Here is a 25,940-nt window from a genome sequence, read left to right as displayed (position 1 = left end):
GCCTGCCAGATGGGCAAAGAATTTTATTCAAGGATTTTTCTGGTGCCATGAAAAAGAAGGGACTTGGGAGTCCTTTACTAGACCTCTTTCTCAGTCTTTTTATGAAGGTCCCAAACTTCACAATGTTATCCCTTCAGACCCTGTTACCTCCTGTCCCTTTATTAGCTTTCATGGTAATGCTAGACATAACAGATGTCCACCATCTGCAAACATTTCAGATGTTACTTAAAGATTTATTATATCTGGCTTACATATCTGTCCAAAGAGTAAGACAGAGAACTATCTACTGCTCCACAGGAATTTATAAAGTATCTGGCTCCAGTACTTGCTTTCTGCAGACTACAACACATTCTCATTTTTCCATATCTGGATGATTGTCTTATATTTGCAGACTTTTTTCAAGTTGTCAAGAGACCTTAGCAAGTATTCAGAATCTTTTACTCAGTCTGGGTTTTCAAAGTAAATCTTCTCTTGTCCCTTCTCACAGAATAGTTTTCCTGGTTTGTATGTCAGATTCTGTCCTAGGAAGAGTCTTTCTTTCTCCGGACAAAATAAGAGATATTCCAAAAGTTCTTCCTGAGTTTTTCCAATCAATACCAGGTATGTGCCAGGGAATTTCTTAGTATTCTGTAGTACTTTGTTTCTATGGTTCTTATGCTTCCCTTGACTGGACTTCACATTAGACAAATTTAAGGTCTGTGGAACAAGTGTGATGAGCAAAAAGCATGTAATATCAAAGAGATGATGGTAACAGTTAATGGCCTGAATAATCTCTGGTTTACAGGACCTCTGCATATTTTCATTGACAAGACCACAGAAGTGTGGTACATAAACAAGGGGTACCAGATCTCACCCTCCTTCCAGACTTGCTATGCTAGCCTGAGAAGTATCAAGTCAACTGACTTTGACTCTTCAGGTTTCACACATTCTGTCAAAGCAAAACTTTGTAACGGGCAAGCTAATCAGGACCAGAACAGACCCTCACAAATGGAAAATTCAGTCTGGGGTCTTCCAAGATTTGATTTAGTTGTGAGGAACAACTCTAGTAAATGTGTTTACCTCTTCTCAGAATAGACAGATGAAGAAATTCTGCTCCAGGATTCCTTGTAAACAGGCCTGAAAAATAGATGTCTTCTCATTCCAATGGACAAGAATCTTTCCTTATGCTTTTCTTACCCTTTCAACTGATGTTGAGGGTTCTTCTAAAGATCCAGGAGCACTCCTCAATGATGGTGGTGGTGACTCCCTTTTGGCCCAAGCAACAGTGAATTTTCATTATTTGATCGCTGCTGCAGAATCCTTAGATATATGGCTTATATCTTTCTAATGATGTAGCAGATGACCATCTTTTAAAGCTTTCAAGGCACCTTCCACACTCCCAATCTTGTTAGTCGGCTTGAGTTGAGTTGACTAAAAAGTCAGGTTTGGGTACCAACCTCTTAAGATCTTTCTTGTTGCTGAACAGTTTTCCTCTTACAGTCTTTCAATAACAGGGTCTCTTTGAGAACTAATCCTCCTTTTATGCCTAATCTGATTGCTGCTCAGAATTTACCTTGAACCAGTTTTTTTAATCCCCCTGTCTTTTTTTTTTCTGAATGCAAAAAAAAGAGAAAACATTTTAATACTCTGGATGTCCTCGGGCAACCTGGATACTATCTAGACAAAACACCGTCCTTCAGGAAAGCTATTTGTCTTTTATGAATGTTAGAAGAAAGGACAATAAGAGTCAAAACAGATGGTACGTACATGTTTGTATCATGCTACTTATTTTTGTATTCTGAACATATGTAGACACTTCCAGGCAGGGTTAGGGGCCATTTCATCAAGGCTTTGGCTTCTTGAGTGGCTTTCTGGAAAGGGGAGGACTCTGAAAGTGTTCTAGAGGCAGCAGCATGGGCCCCTGTACATACTTTTACAAAATATTACAAAATGGATTCCTTTTCTAGGTCCAAAACAAAATTTGTAAGACCATTCTCCAGGGTTGTCTTGGATTCTTAATTTACTCAAACTTTCCTTTTGTCTGTAAGCTGTTAGTCTACCTAAATATCTCAGGCTTACTGTAACAGTGATCTAATTTTGAACATATAGTTGGGTAAATAAACTTACCATAACAGTAGACATTCTAATAGATCACTGTCACAGTTGTCCACACCCTTAAGCCCTCTTTCTGTAGTTATATTATATTGCTAGGGAGTGGTTGTATATACCCTTGCATATTTACTCTTTCCCCCCATTTCCTAACATTTTACTTTCACAGTTATCACCTCCCTTCTTGGGGCAAGAAAGCTCTCAAGCTTTTGGCCCTTTAACTGCTTTTTATATGAAGTTTCACTTGAGCTCCTTTCAGTTAGTTGTGTGGAAGGTACCTGTAAGCATTGAAGAGCTGGCTTGTTGGTCATATCTTTGACAGGATGTGATACAAATAGCTTAGGCTACTGTAGCAGTGATCTATTAGAACATTTACTGTTAATGTTAAATTTACTTATACATGGCTGTACTTTCATGGTGATTCCTGTGTATGTGCTGCAGCATTACTGTCTCAGCATTCATGGTCGTCAGTTTGTGAGGTGGCATGCTTTGCCTACATAATTTCTGTGTTGTTGTGAGTAGCAGACTTGCAGCTTCATCCATATAACCTGGAAAGATTAATTTAACATTTCTGTATGATTTTCCAAGTGCAAATTAGGACAGCAACTTAAAACATTTGTTTTCCAATTTTTTACTAACTTAAATGAATTGATGGTTGATGTTTTTTTCCATAATTCTTAGCAAAATCTGAAAGATTTTGTTTATTTTTATAGACCCACAGTAGTGAAGCTATTGTAATTTACTGCCTGACCTATATTTCAGTGTTTTTTTTAACAAAAATGAAGTTAAACTGTATAAAATCTACACCACTGACTATTGAGCATTTTGCTTCAGTCTGGTGCTATTCTACAACAGATGCTGACTGATATTTTGCACTTTTCTTAGCTATTTAAGTGTGTCAATGCTATATTGCAGAATTGTGTTTTGTAGATGTCCTTCCTCATCATTGTTGCAATATTCTTTACTCTTAGGATATCCTGCTGAGGATAGCCTAACATCCAGCAAGCATATCAATGCCTTTACACCTTCCAAGCTTTGCATATCAGATGTATTCCCTATGTGCAAAGTGTAAGGTACATATATGAGGTACAGATGTCTAATCCTCAGAAATTCTTTTCCACCAGTTTAAATGCTATGTCTAATTTTGGTCTGTACACCATTCATCTAGCGAGCCTTCTGAAGATGTGCCTCGTTGGGGTTCCTTCTTTCTATTTTCTTCCTTGAAGTTTGTTTCCATACCATCCAGGAAGGGAAATGTGTGTGAGACAGGCAGATTCCCCATAAAGACAGACAGACACAAAAAGTGCATTTTTTGTTTGGATTCTACACATGATAATACTCAATGTGATATCTCTCAGGCATCTGTCCCCAAGATACTCTGCAGCCATCTGTTTTCCCTTTCTATTTATTTGAAAAGTCAACGTCTGAAGTTATTAACTCAGGATACCATGGCCAAATCTGCTCACCCTGAAGTTCATTCGCCACTTAAGATAAAAAGCTAAAAATCCACTTACTGAACATGCTGCTGTCCAGCCTCTACTGGTTCTCGCTCGGGTTGGATAAAGAACCCAAGGAACAATAGGTGCTGATGCCAGTTCTCTATACCACAACCCACTTGGAGGCTGACATGGAGCTGCCTACCTGCATGTCCATTGGGGCTGTGCATATGTCTGGTGCAGATGTAGAGGGGGAACCATGGCTGATTTTCAAATTTTAGTTAAGGTAGAGGTACCTGGTACCCTCATTGAATCTAGGTAGGGGTCTGAACCTCCTAGATTTGCTAAGGTAGATGTTCCTTTAAAAAAGCAGCAGAAGACAAAACATGCGGGTTTTGTAGCTAAGAATCCTCACAAGAAGTGTCAGGACGTTACTCAGACACTGTTTAATGAGTGCCATAATGTTTTGAAACCCTCACATGGATTGTCTGTCTCTGCTGCTTCCTGGTTTTCCACCCCACTAAGAGACCTTCAGATTCTGATTCTTCAGATGAAGAGTTAGATTCTGGTAAAGAATCCTTAGCATATTCCTCACAGATACAATCTCTGTTGGCTCTGGGTTCTAAGGAAGAAGATTCATTGTCCCCTGACTGTCTTTTTGGGGAATTATCTTTTGGGGGCACATTGGTCCATATGATGGAACACTTTAAGTGGGACTGTTTCCAGGTTTCAGAGATTCAAAAGAGATATTATGAACTCTTACAAATGGACTCACCCAGACCTTCTGCAGTCCCTCCTGTTTTAGCTGCCCTTTTAGACACATTTACTGCAGGTTCTCAGACTCTTAACTCTCAACCTCTGGCCTCTAAGAAGCCAGATAGATTTTATAAAATTCCTGAAGATCATAAACACTTGTATAAAAGTCCTTCATCTATTCCTGATGTTTCCATGTCCACAGATAAGCTATCTAAACTGCTTTCCACTTACAAACTTTTACCTTCTGACAAGAACAGCTGTGCTATGGAGACATATGAGAAAAAATATATATACTTCTGTTACTTTTGCTTTTAGGGCCATTAATTATCAAGATATATCCTGGCTCTTCTCTCAGCTTGGGGAAGGGTGGCATTGACTGATGTCCCTGATTTAGACAGTAAGACTTCCAAACCCAAACATAAAACTACTGTTCAATCTCAGCCTTACTACAGGATATGTACCCAAAGAGTGGCGGACAGCAACAGTGGTCCCTCTCCACAAAGGTGGTGCCTCAACGGATCCTGGAAACTATCGCCCCATAACCCTGACTAGTTTGGTCTGCAAAGCTATGGAAAGGATCATCATGGACCTCATAAATAAAGATATTGGGGACCTACAGACACTGGATCCTACCCAGTTCGGCTTTGTTAAGGGCAGATCCTGCCTCTTAAACCTGGTCGATTTCTTTGAAACAGTCACCAAGGCCATTGATGAGGGGAAGGTGGTCCACACAGCCTACCTGGACCTCGCAAAGCCTTCGATACAATACCCCACTCGGGCATTATAGATAAGCTCACCAGCTTAAATATAAACCCCTGTGTCACTAGATGGGTTGCAAACTGGCTCAAGGACAGAACCCACATGGTTAGAATTGCTGGAGCCATGTCAGACTCCAAACCAGGTACAAGTGGCATCCCACAAGGCTCAGTCCTGGGACCTCTCTTGTTCAGTATATATTTCTCGGAGGTACAGGCCAACACGGAAGGACTGTGGCTGACCAAGTTCGCAGATGACTGCAAACTGGGTGCCATAATCGACTTTCCAGCCGACACAAGCATCCTCCAAAAGGGCCTCATAGAAACAGACAACTGGTGCCAGAGCCATGGCCTCAAGCTAAACGCCAAAAAGTGTATAGTCATCCCTTTGGCAAAAACAAAGTGCCCACAAATTACCACATAGGTGGTAATCCATTAAGTACAGAAGAAGTAATTAGGGACCTGGGGACCCAAGTTGATAGCAATCTCTCATTTGACAACCACGTGGCCAAAGTGGTTAGAAAAACATTTTATATAGCCCACCTAATCATGAAGGGATTCACATCTAGATCAGGGAGGTCATCGTGCCTCTTTACTCATCCCTCATCAGGCCCATAATTGAGTACAATGCCCCTTTTGGGATGTACATTACCAGACACCTGCAGCAACTGGAAAGACCCCAAAAGTACCTCACCAAGAGGATCAAAGGGCTCAAACAGATGCCATATGCTGCCCGGTTAAAGAAACTCCAGCTCTACTCAGTGGCATACTGCCTGCTCAGAGGCGATCTGTGCCTGACGTATAAAGCCATGTCCAACCCGGAATTAATGGACATGCTGCACCTCAGAAAATCCAAATCCCATCGAGCTACGCACTCAAGAGACTTGAACCTCAGCACTGAAATAAATAGGACATGCTGGAGGGACAGATTCATAACCCAGAGTCTCCCTTCACTCTGGAATAAAATCCCAGTCCAGGTTAGGCAGAGTCCCTCACTGACTCTCTTCAAGAGGAATCTTGATGAGTGGATGGGAGATCGTAGGTTTACCCCGGGTATCACTTCTGTGTCACTGTTAGACAGAGGCACAGTATACTAACCTCGAAAAAGGGCATAGCAAAATTAATTTAAAATGGGTGGCGAAAGCCAAACACACTCTGGCTAGGCTTATAAATGCCCTAGGGCAGATAGCCTAGTATGAACCTATGAACCTGTTTATCTTCTGCAGCTCTCCATTCCATTAAATGTAGCTATGATGCAGCTGACGCCTTTTCCATAGCAGCTGTATCTGTTTCTTCATGAGAATATATTCCTGGTTGCTCCTGCAGGCTTTACCTGAGGACATTAAGGCCGAACATTTAGAGTCTCTCTTAGATAAACAGAATCCTTTTGGCACTGATGCTGCTGCAGAATTGTTTAAAACCCTGCAGGATAAAGTCAAGTTTATGCAAGATGTAAAACAATTTGTTGTTTTTCCTGCACCTAAGGTCCAGGGGAACTATCCATTAAAATCTTCTTTTGTCCATAGATATCCTAGATAACCTGCTGTGAGTAAGAGGGTTTCTAACAGGATTTTCCCAGACAAACCCAGAGTTCTAGAGGCCAAAAATCTTCTTTTTCTGAAAAATATGCCTCTGACACCCAGCCTCCCATCCCCATCTGCCAGATTTCTCTGTCCCTCGGGCTAAGCCTTTCCTTTCCTGCTTGGCAACAGATGGCCACAGACACCTGGGTTCTCTCCATCATCCAGCATGGTTATTTTATTGTTGGAAGTCCCTTCTTCTGTTTTCTGGCCTGCCTCAGCCTCTTCCTGGCCAGCTTCCGCATTTTCCTTTGGTTCTGCAGAATGTGGTGGAACAGGAAATCATCCAACCTGTTCCCTTGTCTCAGAAGTGAACATTTTTTTTTATTCCAGAATGTTTTGGTTCCCAGGAAGGGAGGGGTAGTGGGGTCCCATCCTAGACCTATCCTTTTGGAACACCTTTCTCAAGGTTCTTTCCTTCAGGGTGTTGTCTCTTCAGACACTTTTCCCTCTTTTGCTTCCCCAAACTTTTCTGGTTTTGAAGGATACTTACCTCCATATTCCTGTTCACCTTCAGTCTCAAAAAGTCTATTGCTGACTCCCTCTCATGACCAAGTGTTTTTGGGTTGCAGGATTCAGACCATCCCAATGTTGGCTTGCCTGCTGCCTCTCCATATCCTCTTGACTGCTTATTTCAGTGTCTCCCTCCTCTTCCAGTTCTTCTGCAAGGGAATTTCTTTGAGCCCTGGGGTACATGGCATCCACCATTCCCATGGTTCCTTTTGCCAAACTCCACATGAGGAAATTTAAATGGCATCTCAAGACTGTTTGGCTTCAGCACTGCAACCCTCTGGGGTATCTGGTCCCTCTCTTTCCTTGTCTGAAACTCTAACTCTGCCGATGGATTCAGCAGACTTCCCTAAATCCTGTTCTGTCCTTTCAGGTTCTTGTCCATACTCAGGGTCTGTATATGGTTGTTTCCAATCATGGTTGAGGAGCCTCCTCCAGCAACCTGAAAGTCCAGGGTATTTGGTTTCATCAAGAGATGTCAGACCATATCAACATTAAAAAGATGAGTGCACTATTCCTATCTCTTCAGGTCCTTAAATCCATTTGGGTTCCAGGTCCTCTAAAGGTTTTTGCAGACAATACCACAGTCAATGTGGTACATCAACAAGCAAGGGGGCACAAAGTCTTACCTTCTTTGCAGGCTCATTCTTCAGGCTTTTGTAATCTGCCATCACCTGGTTCTTCAGGTGGTTTACATCCCTTCAGATCAGTCTTGTTGCTGGTGCCTTTGAGCAGGTCTAGGAGAAAGTATAATGAATGTATGCTTCACAAGGTAGTGCTTCTGGTCATTGTATGTTGGTGGGATACTCCTCAAGTAGATCTTTTTCCCTCCCCTTTGAACAGACCGTTTCTCCAGCTCTGCTCCAGAGTGTCAAGTCCCTTCTCTTGGAGAGAGGAAGCCATGTCTGTTTCTTGTAAGAGAATATTTCTATAAGCCTCTACTTCTTTTCCACAAAAACGAAAAAATGGAAAGGCACCCAAAAAAAATAAAACAAGAAATAGTCAACAGTGCCAAAAGTGTATAAAGAAACAACCAGGTTGGATTCCAAAGTAGATTTAATCCAATAAAATACGATACTTGAGCACAAAACACCCAGTACGTGTAAAAACTTCACAAAAGCATAACACCCATGAACACTTTTACAAACCATGCATTTTCATCTCCATATTCCAGACTTCATCAGATAACCAGTAAACTTATCAATTAAACCTTATATACTTTAATCAATACAAGTCAACCAATAACAATCAAGCTCCAAATTAAAAAAAACAGTGAACATTTCATCAAGCCATTTAATATAGAATGCATAAGTGTATATAACTTCTTTCCATTAATAAAATTTAATCATAAGTATGAAGCTCTTAATATAGATTTAAAATAGAATGTTTAAAATAATCCTTAAAATTAGATACATATACATTGAGTAAATAAATATATACAAGTAAACTTCATAAATATAATAAAAAGCCTATATAAAAAAGTAAAACAGAAGGAAAACACTACCATCTGCCGGCAAAAGTGCTAAGTGCAGTCATATTTCTAAAGTTTTGCAGATCTCAATTTCAGAAATGGCACAGTAGACACATAATCATTCAGCCCCGGGGGATTACCTACATCCAGGGTAACTTGCCATCACAGCTCCCTGAATTCTATCCTCTCTTTCCCTGGGCCACCCCTTATGTCATTCTTAATTTGTTCCAGGACAAGGAAAGAAAATTCAGCTTTAGGACAAAACCTAGTATGCTTATATGAAGCACTGGTTTCCTTTTTTACGGTGATATCGTATTTATGTTTGTAGATTCTTCTCCTTAGTAGTCTTTTAGTCTTCCCGACATAGAAGGATCTACATTCTGAACAAACAGCCAAGTAAACAATCCCCTTGGTTTCACAATTATAGTGTCTCCATTTTCTATCCATCTTTTCCTGCACTCTAAATAAAAATTGCCTGTATTCATAATATTCACACATTGAGAACAATGTCCACATTTGTATGCCCCTATTCTTCTTTTGTTATGATTAATTTTATTACTTCTGTACTCAAGTATATTTTTAAGACTCTGTGAATTCTTGTAAAAAGGGAGATTAGATATTTTGTCCAAATCTGAAAATACTACAAATCTATTCCACTCTTTTTTTCAATTACTTTTTTTAGTAGTATCATTAAGAGCATTGTATTCCAAAATTACAGCTTGTTGATAAGCAGGGTTGTCATTATTTTTATTCTCCATGAACTCCCCATCATTAACATCTTGCTTACATCCCCGAATGGGTTTAAACCTAGTGCCCCTTCCTTCTGTAACCTCCCCTTTCATCTTATTAATGAAATCCTGAATTACATTTAGTCTGGAAATCCATGTCTAAGCTTGTCATACGGCTTCCCCTTACAAATTGACCCTTTACAATATTTTTCTTGCAATGAGGGGGGTGGGCACTCTGGTAATGCAGGGAGGAGTTACAAAAAGTGGGTTTCCTGAAAATCTTAGTTTCAAACTTGTCATTCAATTTATATACCTCTCTGTCTAAATATTGTAAACTTTCATTGGAAATATTAAATGTAAATTTCAGGAAGTCAGTAGTATTTTTCATATAATTCATAAATTCTTCAAGCTTTTCCATACCTCCCATCCATAAAATAACAACGTCATCTAGGAGGCATATTCAGAATTTGAAATATATCTTTCTTCCCATTTTGCCAATACAAGGTTGGCATAAGTGGGAGCACAAGCCGCCCCCATTGCCACTCCCTAAATTTGATGATAAAATTCCCTATTAAAGCAAAGAAAATTATACTTGAGTACCATATCCATTAGGGACACACACAAAGTGTTATCATTGTGAGACAAATTCTGATCCTCAAAAACAATTTCCTCAAGCATTTCCATGCCTGAGGCATAAGGGATACAGGAAAACAAATCTATAATATCTGTGATAATAAATAAAAGATCATCACAATAAAGCTCATCAGAAATTTCCCTAAGAAGGTCCCATGAATCTTTTAAAATAGCTTCCCTTTTTATCCACAGACATTTTAATTTTGTATCTACATATTTAGCAAGTGGGTGGGTTTTTAGACCCATCCGCCAATACTATGGGTCTTAATGGTGGATCCCTCTTATTCATATGAGATTTAGGGATCCCAAAAATTGTGGGTACCCTAGGTTTGTCTACTTTTAAATATGAAATAGTTTTATAGTCAAAAAGTCCTTCTTATAACATATCATATAAGCCTATGTCAATTTTATTCTAGGCTATATTTACTTTATTTTTGGATATGTTAGAATATCTATCCTCAACTCTTAAAATTAAATTCTTTTTACCTTCATATTCGATATTTACATGGATATATTTATTCACTCAATGTATATGTATCTAATTTTTAAGGATTATTTTATACATTCTATTTTAAATCTATATTAAGAGCTTCATACTTATGATTAAATTTTATTGATGGAAAGAAGTTATATACACTTATGCATTCTGTATTAAATGGCTTGGTGAAATGTTCACTGTTTTAATTGGGAGCTTGATTGTTATTGATTGACTTGTATTGATTAAAGTATATGTTTTAATTGATAATTTTACTGGTTATCTGATGAAGTCTGGAATATGGAGACGAAAACGCATGATTTGTGAAAGCATTCATGGGAGTTATGCTTTTGTGAAGTTTTTACACATACTGGGTGTTTTGTGCTCAAGTATCATATCTTATTGGATTAAATCTACTTTGGAATCCAACCTCGTTGTTTTTTTATACACTTTTGGCACTGTTGACTGTAGTTCTCCTTCTTTTCCCTTACTTCCCAAGTCTTGTACAAGTTCATGTGGGTCACACCGAAAATCTTGCTAGTGACTCTCTTTTGGTCAAGACGGCACTGGATCCCCCTTCTTTTTCACCTGACCAGGGACAGTCATCACAAGTTACCTCACAAGATGGATTTTCTCTCACAAGACAAAGGGGTCTCTCATTCACCCTCATTTGTCCACTCTTCAACTGACACTTTGGGTGGTACGGTTCTGATTCCTGTCAGACACCAATTTTTCTGAGGATGTGCTTTGTGTTTTACAGGAGGCCAGAAAACCCACTACTATAAAATCCTATATGGCTAAATGGAAAAGATTTTCTGTTTGGTGTCTCAAGCATGACCTGGACCCTTTTTCTGTGAAAGTCCCTACAGTTATTTCTTTGTACAAATTACTCAATGCTGGTTTGGCATAGTCTTATGTTAAAGTTCATTTGTCAGCCATTTCTGCCTGTCTGCCTCTGAATCCACCTTTGGTTTCTAGTTTCGCAATCAAACAATTCCTAAAAGGCATCCTTCATATCAGGCCTACAAGAATGCCTATTCTTCCTTCTTTGGATCTTCATTTTCTTCTTGAAAAAATGACTGTCTCCTTTTGTGCCTGCCTTTCCTTCTTCCTGCAGAATTGTACCTGGAAAACTGTATTGTCTGTGTCTCTTACTTCTGCCAAGAGGATATCTGAACTCCAAGCTGTCATGGAGGTTCCTCCTTTTTTTTGGTTTTTCACAATGACAGGGCATCTCTTCTTACCAGTTCTGCCTTTATTTCCAAGGTGGTTAATGATTTTCCTTGAATCAAGCCATTCGTCTTCCCTTCTTTTTTCCTTCTCCACAGACTTCTAATGAGACCGTACTGCACACCTTGTCTTTTCATAGACAGCTCAGATATTACTTGGACAAGGTGCTTCATAAAATCTGAGCAACATTTTGTTTCCTTTCATGCCAAGAAATTGGGTTTGGCATTATCTAAGCAAACTACTTCCTCCTGGATTTTTGAGGCCATTTCTTTTTGTTATTCTTTTCATGGCAAGTAACTTTTATTTTTTGTTTGTGCTCATTATACAAGGGCAGCAGCATTTTCTGGTGCTTTTTTAAGGTTGTGGATAAAAGATCCATCTTGGAAAGCTGCTACTTGGTCTTCTGTTCACACTTTTTCCAAACGCTATAAGCTCGATGTCATTTCCAGGGCCAGGGCAAGATTTGCCAGGTGTACCCTTAAATGGTTTATGGAGGGCTGTTCTCAGCTTTCCTCCACCCATACTTTCCAGTAGCTTTTGTACTCTCCCAAGAGTAAAGAATACTACAGCAGTAATAAGGAAATACATAGTAAAGTTGTGTAAGATCTTACCATAACAGTATGTCCTACTAAGTCTTATGTCCCTCCCTCATGCCTCATATTATTTTATATTGCCCTACTCCTGTCCAAGGGGTCCTTACTCCATCCTTATATTCTTCTGATTCCCTTCCTGGATGTGCATGTTATTGTTTCTGTGGGGTTGCTTTGGTTTTCTTGGGGCACTTTAGTTCTGAGAATTAGGCACCTGTACATCATATATGTAGCTTATTGGAAAGTGTAAAGGCTTTGGTATGATGGCCAGATGTTAGGCTATCCTTGTCTGGATATCCCAAGAATACAAAATACTGGAACAATAAGAAGTAGACATATACTGTTATGGTAAGATCTTACTCACCTGTACTCTCTGCATTTTATCATTATAAAGTGACACTGTATTTCGCTGATCTTAACTGCTGGTTTTCTGCACTGTAGACATTTTTTAAACTGAAGTATTTGCTGGTTAATTTTTTGCTTGTTTGTAGTTTTTCTAATTTGGGCTCACAGTTGTGTGATTTCACATTATGAAAGATTAGGTCTGCACTCTAGTGGTGGTAGTGGGTAGATTGGTCTGTCCAGAGCTTGGAAATCTCAGAGAAAAGGTTTTTTTTTAATTTTTATTTATTTATTTATTTATTTATTTTTTTGTGATTGACCAGTGGACTTTTTTGTCTGCTTAGTCAGTTTTTCTGTCTGTATAAAATCATCACCATAGCTACTGTGTATTTTGCTTCAGTCTAGTGCCATTCTAGTATAGATAAGAACTGTAGATTGATATTTTGCACTTTTTTAATTATTTAAGCATGCTGCTGCTGTATTGCCATATTTATTGTGGTTCTGCACTTTATCATTGTAAAGTGTCACTGTATTTCACTGATCTTAACTACTGTTTTTTCTGCACTGTAGCCCTTTTTCAAGGAAGTGTTTGTTGGTTAGCTGTTTGATCTGTAGTTTCTGCAGTTTGGGCCCAATCTTGTGTGATTGTACATTAAGAAAGGTTAGATCTGCACTGAGATGACAATAGAGGGTAGTCTGCTCTGTTCTGAGCTTGAGAATCGTGGAAGAAGGCTTTTGGTGTGTTTCTGTGACTGGCCAGTAGGTTATTTTGTCTGCTTAATCAGTTTCTCTGCTTGTTTAAAGTTGCCACATTTGCATGATGTTGCTCATTACACATCAGTGGTCAGCAGTGATAGACAAAAGGCTTAGAATGTCAAATTTCCTATAAAACCACCTTTAAGAGTTACCGAGCATGTAGTTGATCAGTGAGCAGCAGGTTTGCATGAAGAGGGGCATTGCAACATGAGATTAGTCTAAGACTGTACTACTTACTCCATTAGCATTCTAGAAATCTGTTCCCCTGCACAGTGATTACACAAAAAGGAGCATAAAATCCCTTGGTACCACCCCCCATAACCCAGTATAGCTATATATCTAGATCTAGATACACAGATAGATATAGGTATATGTCTGAAACCATGAATCTACACTTTCCTACTTTCTCTATTGCTAGTGTAGTAGAAATGGGCATTCTGGGACAATGTTTAAATTGTCTCAGGTTTACTGAGATGTTTACTGACAACAACCTAATTCTTACAAAAAAAAAACAACAACAAAACATGTTACACTTAGGAACTATTCTGAAGCAAAATTCATCCTATTAAGTGACAGTTTGTCAAAATTCAGTGTCCTGCCTTACCCGGAGTTAACAGTTTTTGCAGAATTGTTCACAAAAACACTGTACAAACATGTAAATGGCTGCATAGATGATGCTGCTGTATCTACCAGAAGTAAGCCCAAAAGAAACCCAAAAAACAACCCAGACTGGTGAACTCCTAATATTAATAGGGTAGATGACAAAAGGAAAACCGTCATAGTCCAAATCAGATAGAGCAACTCTCATAATGAAAATAGTTCACTATTCAACTAAACAAGAAACTGAAGGAACTTATTAAATCCAACAAGACCAATTATGAAGTCAAGGTAACCTCTCAAGCTAAAGGCAACCACAAGGTCTTCTATACTTATGTCCAAAACCTCAAAGGTAACATACAGCAGTGTGCTGAACTGGTAGTAAATGGTACCACCTTCACTTTGAAGAGTGAGATAGCAAACCTGCTGGCTGACAAATTCAGCTCAAACTTCACTCCACTCCCCCCACCCTCTCCCGGGAAATCCCTACTAGCATACCCCCCCCCCACACTATTAACACGGAGCAGGTTATAGCAGTGCTCACTAAGGCCAAAAACACAGCCTCAGTGGGGCCTGAAAATATCTCAGTCTGCCTCTGTAATAGCCTCAAACATGACCTATGAGGACCACTTGAACTATAACCTCAAAATAGGCTATTTACCAAAAGAATGGAAGATGGCAAAGGTTATTCCCCTTGCGACAAGCCCATACTCCAGGCCAGCAATCAAAGAGACTCAGTCCTCGCCACTGATGCCATTGAGGGGCAATCACTAAGAGCAAAGATGGATTCATACAGTATTTTCAGATGCAGCTTGCTGTACCAAGCACAGTTTCCCCTTAAGAGCACACAGGGAGTACACTCCAGACCTGACGCTGGACTCTTTCTCTCTCCATGCCCACACAAACTCCACACTCTCCATTTTGGAGCTCTGTGTCCCTGTTCCCAGTAGCTGACACACACATACTTAGATATTTGAGTTTCACACACACATGCACCTGGGAAAAGCTGGCACATATTTACTAACTGTGCCTATTTCTACCCAGAATCTGAAGTAATCAGGCTGCCACCAGTCCGCTACCCTAAGGCTCTTACAAAGGGTACCCAATTATACTGTGTACATTTCATAACAATACAAATGGTAGAGGGTGACAAAAAGCAGCAATGCTTTCAGGAGCAGCCAGAGTGTCACTAAAACAAGCATGAATACTCTCAAGATGTTAAACGTATTCTCTATAGAACCAGCCACAATGAAAAGTATTAAAATAAATAATAAAACAGAAAATGGAAGAATACTGAATACAATAAACAACAGAGTTTCAACCACAGCAATATAAAAAATAATACAGTTTGATAGTTTCTCACAGATGCAGAAAACAATACTAAATCATTCTCACTAAATGTCCCTGACTGACTAAAGAATTACTGTTCCCAGATTTACTAAAGCAAGGCAAGCTGATGTGTGCTGAGTGTCTTACCACAGCAAAAACCAGATGATGTCTTTGTCTATGTGGATGTGTGAGATATGTATCCTGTCAGAAGTCTTTCCTGTCAGGTTCCAAAGTGCTGCTGTGAGAGTTCCAAAGAAACCAGATGCTGGTTAGAGGATGACATCACCTCTGGTCACCTGACTCTGGTACAATACACACACACAGCTTTACTAAGAGCTATGGCAGCATCTGAAAGCTGTAACACAATTTTAGACTTTCCATCCTTCCAGGGTTCTCTGATAAACATACTCATTTGATCATTTACAACACTACAACCTAATATACATGCATATATTCTTTCTGTCCAAAGTAACTTTACAAATATATTTGTAACTCAAACATGTGTAGAAATCAGTGTGGTAGTCAAATAACATAAAATTCTTTACAAAACTCCAGCTAGGCATGTGTACGCATGTACTGCCCTACTCTCTCTTGCACAGATGGCACTACCTCATAACATCACATGTTCTGTAGTCCTATCTCACCTTCATTCTTACATATGGGTTCAGAGCCGATCCTCGGCTCCGACTCGGCCGATTTCAAAGCTCGAATTCTCTCAGTTCGCTCATGGTTAGGTATCCCATAGTGCACTAGTAAGAATCCCCAGATCTCATTTGCCGCATCTATGAGTTCAGAAGTGCTCTCTTTCTTGGCCGTGGCTAAGTTGGATTTTTCTTATTTATTCTTGTTTATAGTGATCGTTTTTTTCATAATAAGAAGTAACTTAGTATAAATAGCTTAGTCGTTATTATAGATAGTAATTTAGTGGTGTTTTTGAAAATTTGCAAAGTTATTGTTGAAAACTTGTTGGACGTCGCTTCCACAGGCCTTTTTTTTCCTTTGAGTGGTATCCCTTCCTTGGTGTGCTAGTTTTTTGATATATTTATATATTTAGCGTAGGTCCATGTTTGACTTAGGACCTTTTCCAGTCTTCTCTTTTTTGACTAGAATAGTAGTATACAATTGATAGCTGTGTGCAGTGTTCTTATTAATTCTTATTAGCTAGTTAATTAGCATGTTGTTGAATTATTACAATTCTTGTAGCAAATTTTTGATGTAGCTTCTCCTCTGTTTACGTCTAGGTCCATTTAAGTTAGAGGACCTAGTCCTCTATTAACCTTTCTCTAGGGTTGTTTCGTCAGCAGGGCTAGGCCCGTTTAAGTTAGAGGACCTAGCCCTGTGTTTTTTTTTTTTTTTTGCTTGTCTTTGTGTTGTTCTTGAACAGGGCTAGGCCCGTTTAAGTTAGAGGACCTAGTCCTCTGTTGTTTTTTTTTTCCTTGTGTGCAGTGTTTCTTGCAGAGCTAGGCTCGTTTAAGTTAGAGGACCTTGTCCTCTCTTCCTGAAAGGTCTCCTTAAACCTTCCTTTGAGGAGGATTTAGCCAGCTCATCATCATCACATTTCAAGTCTCCCTCTTCTAAAAAAGAGAAAGTGAAGTCGGCCAAGAGACAGTCTCCCACACCGACTATTTTATCTGGACCTCCACAGAACATTTCGGAGCCGGTCGAGGTTATCAACTTCGGTACTCCAGTATCGGACCCAAGTTTTTCAGAGCCAACTACTGAACATTTACCTCGGAGCTGGTCTAGAGAATTATTACCGGTCTCCCCAACTCTCAGATCTCTGATTTTGCAGAGATCTAGATCACCTATCTTGTCTTCCAGATCCTCCAAGAGTCTTTCTGAAGAGGATGTAGAAAGAGTAGTGCTTAGACCTTTGAAGTCATCGGCACTAGCTAATTTGTTGCCGGCTCCAACCCATTCAGTTCCAGAGCCATCTAATGCCATACTCCCTGCTTCTGTTCCTCGTCTGAGCCATGTTTGTCCTTTGGAGCCAGAGCTATCGGTGCCGCTTGTTGTGGAACCGTCGGTTCTGGCACCTCTCTTGTTTGTCTCGGAGTTGAGTTCCGCTCTGACACCTTCGCCGCCATCCTTGGTGTCTAGGAGCTGAAACTCACCAGTCGGACCTGACAGGGACACTTGGACCTGAACTTCCTTGGTTCCGAGCCTACCTCTCAATGCATTGGCTAGACTGAACTCGGGTCCTACATCTATGTCAGAGCTGATCGCTTTGGAGCTTAGGGCTACTTCTGCTTCCTAGGAACTGGAGGTGTCCTTGGAGCCAGAGAGATCTGCTTTCGAGATGATGAGGAGTGTGCTGTCTAGGTCTTCAGCTCCACACAAGGATACTGATGCTCTTCCCCCTCAAGCTCCAACATCTGTCTCAGCACCATCTCTCTTGCTTGACAGCAGAGACCTGCAGCCTCAAGAGCCCCCATTAGGTGGCCCCCAGTCTTCCGAGACCTCCCCAGAATACCCTTCTGAGGAGCCTCCTCGGAAGAGAACTTGCAAGAGGAAGCATGTAGACTCTCCTGATGAGTCCATCACCTCTGACACTGACCTCGAGGAGTCAGAAGGGTCTCCTAGGTCATCCTCTGATGATATCTCCTTTGTAGATATCCTAGAGATCCTGAAATAGAGAGGCAGGAGGCCCACTGTCACCCCTTCTGATGAGGAGTCAGCTTACCTGAAGGCTTTCAGGTCTCATCCTTCAGCCTCTTGGGTGTCTCCACCTTTTGATGAGCTCTTAGATTTAGTAAGTCGTAAGGTGTGAGAAACTCCTGATGCCATGGAACCAGTCCCCAGAAGGCCCAACAAATTTCTTTCAGCCCCCAAAGAGAAAGAGTTTTTGTCTAAGGGTGTGCCTGTAAATGCCATGGTGGTGGCAGCAGCCACAAAGAAGGAACTAGCGGAAACTTCCTCATCTGTCCATCCACCAAACAAGGAGTCTCAAACGATGGATAGATATGAAGCGTATCTTCTCTTCAGTGGCGTTTGCACTCAGATCACTGAATTACCTCACCCATTTTACTAGGCTTCAAAGAGATCTCCTAAAAGAGCTAGGAGATACTCTCCAAGGTACCTTAGCTGAAGGAGTCCCTGAGAAGGTTACTGCTCAGTTGTCTACCTTAAACTCTATTATTAACTCCTCCATGAGGCTGATATCTTATGCAGCAGATGGAGCAAGCAGGGCAGCGGGTTCAGGAGTTTCCCTTAGGAGACACTCCTGGATGCGTTTATGTAATTTTATGGAGCCCTACATTTACCAGCACCCCCTTTGACGGTTCCTCTCTGTTTGGACCAAAGGTAAAAGATACACTCACCAGGTGCGAGCAGGAAGGGAAAACTCTTTCTGCCATGGGAGTACATTTTTCCGTCCCTTCTAGAACATACCCTAAAGGTCAGAGAGGTGGGAAAATGTGGTTCAAGAAATCTTGGAGACTTTTCCCGGACGCACAATATGATTCTACCTTCAGATGCTGAGGAGGAGGAAGTAATGGTAGATGTCGCCCTAGAGGCAGGGGGGTCCGCAGAATCAGGGTGGCCACGATTCCTTTCGTGGATGTCCCTATCAGCGCTCCTGAAGTGGGGCCCAACTGTGCTTCTCTGGAGCAAGTCAGGGGTCGCTTATCTTTGTATCCAGAAGCCTGGCATGACATCACCCAAGACAAGTGGGTACAAAGAATAATTTCCAGAGGATACTCCATACCCTTCTCTTTCCCACCTCATCCCACCAAGAAAATCCCAGATGTTCCACCCAGTCACAGGGATCAAGCAACTATAGAAGTCTAAAAGTTGCTTCAAAAGAGAGTCATCCAAACCGTCCCCACAGACCAGATAGGATTCAGAACTTACTCCAGATTCTTTTTAGTGCCAAAATGAACAGGGGACTGGAGGCCCATTTTGGATCTCAACAAGTTAAACGAATCAGTAAAGAGGTCCAAGTTCCGAATAGTAACACTGCAGGCTATACTCCCTCTGTTAGGGAAAGACAATTGGATGTGCTGCATAGACCTCCAAGATGTGTACTACCACCTAAAAATGGACAGAGCATCAAGGAGTCATTTATGCTTCCAGCTGGGAGCCAGTCATTACCAATTTCTTGCTCTGCCCTTTGGTTTCACCACAACCCCCAGGGTGTTCACCAAATGCATGGCGGTGGTAATGGCTCACTTGAGACATCTTGGATTCAAAGTGTTTCCATACCTGGATGACTCCTGACTGCCACCACCAGGCACCTACTTCTACAAGCCAGGGATTCAACCATCCAAGTCTGCACTCAACTGGGGATTACTATAAACTGGGAAAAGTCTGCCTTTTCACCCTCTCAGTATGTGACATTTATAGGCATGGAAATAGACACAGTTGCCATAATGGCTCACCTTCCTGCAGACAGAATACAAAATCTAAGACAACAGATATACAGTCTACTCCCCCAACACAAAGTCAAAGTGAAGACAGTGCTCAAACTTTTAGGAACCATGGCCTCTACTATAACTCTAGTTCCACCAGCCAGACTACATATGAGAATCCTTCAATGGCTACATTTTTCCCAGTGGTCTCTTCAACAACTGCCTCTGTCTCATCCTATTTTGATAATAGAATCTTGCAAAAAGGACCTTCGTTGGTGGATTCAGTCCAATCAACTAATGACAGGAACACCATTCATTCCTCGCCAACCCATTGCTACTGTGACCATGGATGCCTCCCAGATAGGGTGGGGGGGCATTATCTAGGCAGGACACTCCAAGGCACATGGCAAGAACACAAGGCTCACTTGCATAGCAATGTCCTAGAGATGAGAGCGGTGCTATGGCTTTCTTCCTCTAGGGATAATAGCAGTCCAATCCGACAATATGTCAGTGGTATGGTATATAAACAAAGAAGGAGGAACCAGATCATATCCTCTATGTCGAGAGGCTCTTCATGTTTGGCAGTGGGCAATATCTTCCCAACGCTTTCTAGTTGCAATGCATATCCCGAGGACAACCAGTGTCATAGCCGACCAGCTCAGCAGGGCAATATTAATGCCTCACGAGTGGTCTCTGAATCAGAAAGTTGCGGAACAGATTTTCCGCAAATGGAGACAGCCTTGTTGCGATCTGTTTCCCAGCTCAATCAATGCCAAATGCAGCAGCTACTTCTCCCTTATCCCCCCTCTGAGGGAGACACCGAGAGATGCACTTGTTCACAATTGGCCCTCGGGACTTCTTTATGCATTCCCTCCTTTTCCGCTAATATCGAAAGTGATCCAGAAAGCAAAGACCTTGGGAAGCAGAATGATTCTTATCACTCCTTACTGGCCTTGTCAGATTTGGTTCCCCTTTCTCGGGCCTCACCTTCTGGATGATCCATGGACTCTGGACCCAGTACCAGACCTTCTGACACATGTCAGGCACCTTCCCCCCCTGCCTCCACTCCCTCAACTTGACAGCGTGGCTGCTCCACTTCCATCCCTAGTCAGGCTTCATGATTTTTCCCCTGAAGTTACACATATCCTCACATGTTCTCATAAGCCTTCTATGAGAAAATTGCATGCTAGCAAATAGAAAAGATTTTCTATCTGGGCACGAAAAAAAAACAAACATCCTTACACAGCCTTCATTCCCTTGATGTTAGAATTCTCAACCAAACTTTTTCATCAGGGATCAGCTGCTGCGACAATCTCCAGTTTTCATTTGGGACAACATGAACCTAATCTTATGGCTCACAGATTGTGTAAATCATTTTTAAAAAGCACTACCTTGCTGAGACCCCCTTTTTAGGAACCTGTATCTCCTTGGGATCTAAATTTTGTTCTGTCCAAACTTACTTCCCCGCTTTTTTGAACCCGCACATACTTGTGAGTTCCTTTCATGGAAGACCATTTCTCTAGTAGCCATTACATCCGCCAGAAGAGTGTCAGAGTTACAAGCACTATCAGTCAAACCTCCTTACTTGATCTTTCATAGAGACAGAGTTTCCCTTGGTACAAATCTGTCCTTCATCCCCAAGGTTTGCTCTCAATCTAATATGAATCAAACTATTGAACTTCCAGTCTTTTTTCCTAATCATTCAAACAGAGAAGAGTATAAGATGTTAAGTTGTCCAATCTCGCCTTCGTTCTTGCTGGATGGGTTCGGAGCCAATCCTCGGCTCTGACTTGGCCACTTTCTATAGCTTGAGAGCTCTTTACTGGCTCGAGGCTACCCCTTATCCCAGAATGCCCAGTGTCAGCTACCCAGATCTCATTTGCCACTTTAGCTGCGAGGTTGCATCAATATTTGCCCAGGCTTAGTATAACTTTTTTCTGTATTTAAAGTCAAATATTTTACTTGAAAAATGTATATATTTTTTTCTCTGTTATAGTAGTTTGTAAGTTTCTTTAGTTGTAAACCCCGTATCTCATCCTTTGTTGTGTTTTTGTGCTGTGTTGGCCATCGCCCCTTAGTCGCCAGGCCTTCTGTTATTCCCTGAACTCGTTTAAGTTAGAGAGCCCCCCCCCCCTTTTAAGGACAGCTGTTTAAGTTAGAGACTCTCCTTTAAGGTCTTTATTAATATAGTTTTTAGTTTATTATTGTAGTGTGTCTTTGTGGTACTTCAAAATGACTAAGGAAGTTAAAACCTCAGGGTGTAAAAAGTGTGACTCATGCTGACAGATGGGCACACTAGTTGTGTTTACTGCTTGGGGGCTCTGCACCTGCAGGACTCTTGCTCTGTTTGTCAGGCCTTTAGTCCAAGGGTCCTGCAGGAGTGGAAAAACAAGCTAATCCTCTGTGGATTGTTAAAACAGGATTCTCTGTCTAAAGCATCTCAGCCAGTGAAATCTTTGAAAGCAATCAAGCCGTCGGCTCCATGTTTGGAACCAACCTGCGAGCTTGACAAACCAAGTGTGTCGGTGCCCTCTAGCACTGACAAGACTACTCCTCCATCGGCTCCAACTGTTACTTCGAGCCATCTCAGAGCCACAAATGAGCTAGGGCTCCTTCTTTGGAGCCAATTCGCTTGGTGCCACAATCACCCTTACTTTAGAGCAAAGCCAGTCATTGCTCATCTTCCCACTCCTCGCGATCCTTGAGGTTATCGGATCAGGATGTGGAGAGAGTGGTCAGTAGGTTGCTGAAGTCACAGGCCATTGCAAAAATGCTTTTGAGCCTGACTCAAGAGGCTTCGGCTCCATCTGCTTTGATTTTGATTCCTCCTTTGACTGTGCTTAGTTCGAAGCCGGAGTCCATGGACGCTCGGATGGTGGTTCCTTCGGCTCTGATTACATCCTCTTTGGCTCCAGCATTGGCTCCAATTACCTCGGTTCTTCCTCCCATCGAGGTATGTGGGCGCCGAAGCTCTCTCGTTGGCTCTCAGGGGGGAAGTGGCATTGGACCCTTGCCTGACCCTGCTCTCCCTCTCGGAGCATCAGCTCAGTTGAGCTCGGCTCCCACATCAGCCTCGGAGCCATTGCCCTTGGTGCAGAGTGGGATTCCTGTCTCTTCAGAGCCAGAGCCCTCTTTGTGTCGAGACCGTGATGCCTTCAAGGTCATGCAGAGAGTGCGGTCCCCACAGACAGCTCCACTATTGGTCCCATCAGCTCCGTCCCCCTCTGTGCCTGTGACAACCTCTACTCTTCCTCCAGTCTCAAAGCGTAGGGAACATATGCCTCAGGACACCCCATTGGGTGAACCCTCTTCTTCTGAAACCTCCCCAGAGCATTCTGAGCAGGCTTTCCCTAAGAAAAAGTGCAAGAGGAAGCGCCAAGACTCCCCTGAGTCTGTCACCTCAGATACAGACCTGGATGAATCGGAGGGGTCCCCAAGGTCCCCCTCTGAAGATGTTTCCTTTTCGGACATCCTCGAGATTCTTAGGCAGAGGTGTAGCTGGACATACGTAGCCCCCTCCGAGGATGAGTCTGCATACCTGGATGCATTTGGTTCCCAACCTTCTACCTCCTGGGTGTCTCCGCCTTTTGATCCACTCATGTCTGTAGCATCTCGAAAGGCTTGGTCAGCTCCAGATTCCATGGAACCTGTCCTGAGGAGACCCAATAAATTTATCACAGCTTCCCAAGACAAACAATTCCTGACTAAAGGTGTCCCAGTTGATGCCATGGTGGTAGCAGCAGCCACAAAGAGAGAGTTGGCTGAAACCTCCTCATCTGTCCATCCACCGAATAAAGATTCCCATACAACAGACAGATATGGGAAGTGAATGTTTTCATCCGCGACCTTCTCCCTTAGGTCCCTGAACTATCTTTCCCATTTTACTAGGCTTCAGAGGGATCTCCTAAAAGAGCTTGGAGATACCCTACAAGATCCCACAGCTGAGGAAGTTTCAGCCAAGGTAGCTACTCAGCTGGTGACTCTAAATTCAGTAGTCAACTTCTCCATGAGGCTTATTTCATTCACAGCAGATGGAGCGAGCAGAGCTGCAGGAACAGGAGTGGCTCTTAGGAGACATTCTTGGCTGTGGCTGTATCAGTTTGTGGAACCTTTTAGAACATCCTTCACCAATGCCCCCTTTGGCTCCTCTCTCTTTGGGCCTCAGGTGAAAGACACGCTTACCATGTGCCAGCAGGAAGGCAAGACTCTCTCTGATGTGGGAGTCTGTTTTTCCACTCCTACCAGATCATACCCAAAGGGTCAGAAGAGTGGAAAGATGTGGTTTCGAAAATCCCAGGGACCCTTGCCTGATGCATGTGGTGAATTTTCCCCCAGGGGCAGAGGGGGAAACAATAACAATGGCAGACGCCACCCTCGTGTCAGAGGTGGTCTGCAAAATAAGGGTGACAGAGATATGTTCTCTTCAAACCCTATCAACATCCCTGAAGGGATGCCCAACTGCTCAACTCTGGAGGCAGTCAGGGGAAGGCTTTCATTGTACCCAATCACCTGGCAAAATATTACAAAAGACAAATGGGGTACTATCCATCATATCTGGAGGTTACAAGATTCCGTTCCATCAATCCCCTCTTGTTTCAACAAAACAATCCCAGATGTTCCACCCAATCTAAGGGATCAGGCAGTCACAGAAGTTTCAAGACTGCTAGAAAAAAGAGCCATCTAGGAAGTCCCCGCAGACCAAGTAGGATCCGGAACTTACTCAAGATTATTTTTAGTGCCCAAAAAGACAGGGGACTGGAGACCAATTCTGGATCTCAGCAGATTAAACAAATCTGTACAAAAAGAAAAGTTCTGGATGGTAACACTGCAGTCCATTCTCCCCTTTCTGAGTCAGGACAGTTGGATGTGTTCCATAGATCTTCAGGACATGTACTATCATATAAAAATGGACAGACATTCCAGGAGATTTCTACGCTTCCGGCTAGGGGCCAGTCATTACCAATTCAGAGCTCTGCCCTTTGGACTCACCACAGCCCCCAGGGTATTCACCAAATGCATGGCAGTAGTTACTGCTCATCTGAGACATCTAGGATTCCAGGTGTTTCCTTATCTGGATGACTGGCTCCTCACTGCTACCACCAGGCAACAACTTACAAAGGTACAAGATTACATCATCACATCCTGTGCTCAACTAGGCATCACAATAAACTTCAAAAAATCTGTCTTGTTGCCCTGTCAATCTATTACATACAAAGGAGCAGAGCTAGCCACAAGAAAAATGATTGTAAAATTGCCTCAGGAAAGAGTTTCCATTATTGGACAATAGGTGTCACTTCTCCTGAGGAGCAAAAGAATTCAAGTCAAATATGTTCTTCAAGCTCTAGGGTTCATGGCAGTAGCCATTCTTCTAGCTCCCTTAGCACACTTTCACATGAGAATCCTTCAGTGGCTTCTTTTCACACAATGGTCCTTCCAGGAATTATGCTAGTTACGGAATCTTGCAAAAGGCACCTTTCCTGGTGGATGGTCTCCCCACTAGTGACTCAGGGCAGACCTTTCATGGAATCCCATCCGTTTGCCACAGTGACCACAGATGCTTCCCTGATATGGTGGGGAAGGGGCATTATCTAGGGAAGACAGTCCAAGGCACTTGTCAACCTCATGAGTACCCCTTGCACATGAATGTCCTGGAGATGAGAGCGGTGCTCCTAGCATTGCAAGCTCTTCAAGACTCTCTCCCTGACGGGACTATTGCAGTACAGACAGACAACATGTCAGTGGTTTGGTACATCCAACAAACATGGCGGAACCAGGTCTTACCCCTTGTGCCAAGAGGCCCTCAGACTGTGGCAATGGGTGATTTCCTCCCAATGTTTTCTGACAGCAATGCATATCCCTGGGACATCCAACGTAATAGCGGACAGGCTCAGCAGGGCTATCCTCATGCCTCATGAGTGGTCTCTGAAACAGGAAATTGTGGATCTTATTTTCCGCAAATGGGGCCAGCCTTGCTGCGATCTCTTTGCCTCTCCCCTCAACAACAAATGCAGCAGCTACTTCTCCCTTGTTCCTCCTCCAGGTCAGACACCCAGGGACACCCTAGTCCACGATTGGCCTCAGGGACTCCTTTATGCATTTCCCCCCTTTCCCCTAATTCCAAAAGTCATTCAGAAAGCAAAATCATTGGGTTGCATGATCTTCATTGCCCCCTATTGGCCTCGACAGATTTGGTTTCCATTCCTTCACCCCCACCTTCTAGCCCATCCTTGGATTCTGGACCCAGTACTGGACCTCTTGATTCATCAATCAGGTGGGCTACACCAATCCCTCCATTCTCTCAAGCTCACAGCTTGG

The 25,940-nt window shown here is 42.2% G+C and overlaps 1 protein-coding gene across 1 annotated transcript in view; it reads left to right on the top strand.

The window, feature by feature from the left end:
- The window catches only part of LOC122808810 (homeotic protein proboscipedia-like), a 1,259,012-nt gene that overhangs the window by 694,338 nt on the left and 538,734 nt on the right, over positions 1–25,940 (top strand). The window lies entirely within an intron of this gene.

This window comes from Protopterus annectens, chromosome 8.part0 (assembly GCF_019279795.1).
Source record: "Protopterus annectens isolate FY-2018-M chromosome 8.part0, PAN1.0, whole genome shotgun sequence".
Lineage (NCBI taxonomy): Eukaryota > Metazoa > Chordata > Ceratodontiformes > Protopteridae > Protopterus > Protopterus annectens.
Note: the sequence above shows the minus strand (reverse complement) of the source record. Positions and strands in the feature narration are given on the sequence as shown.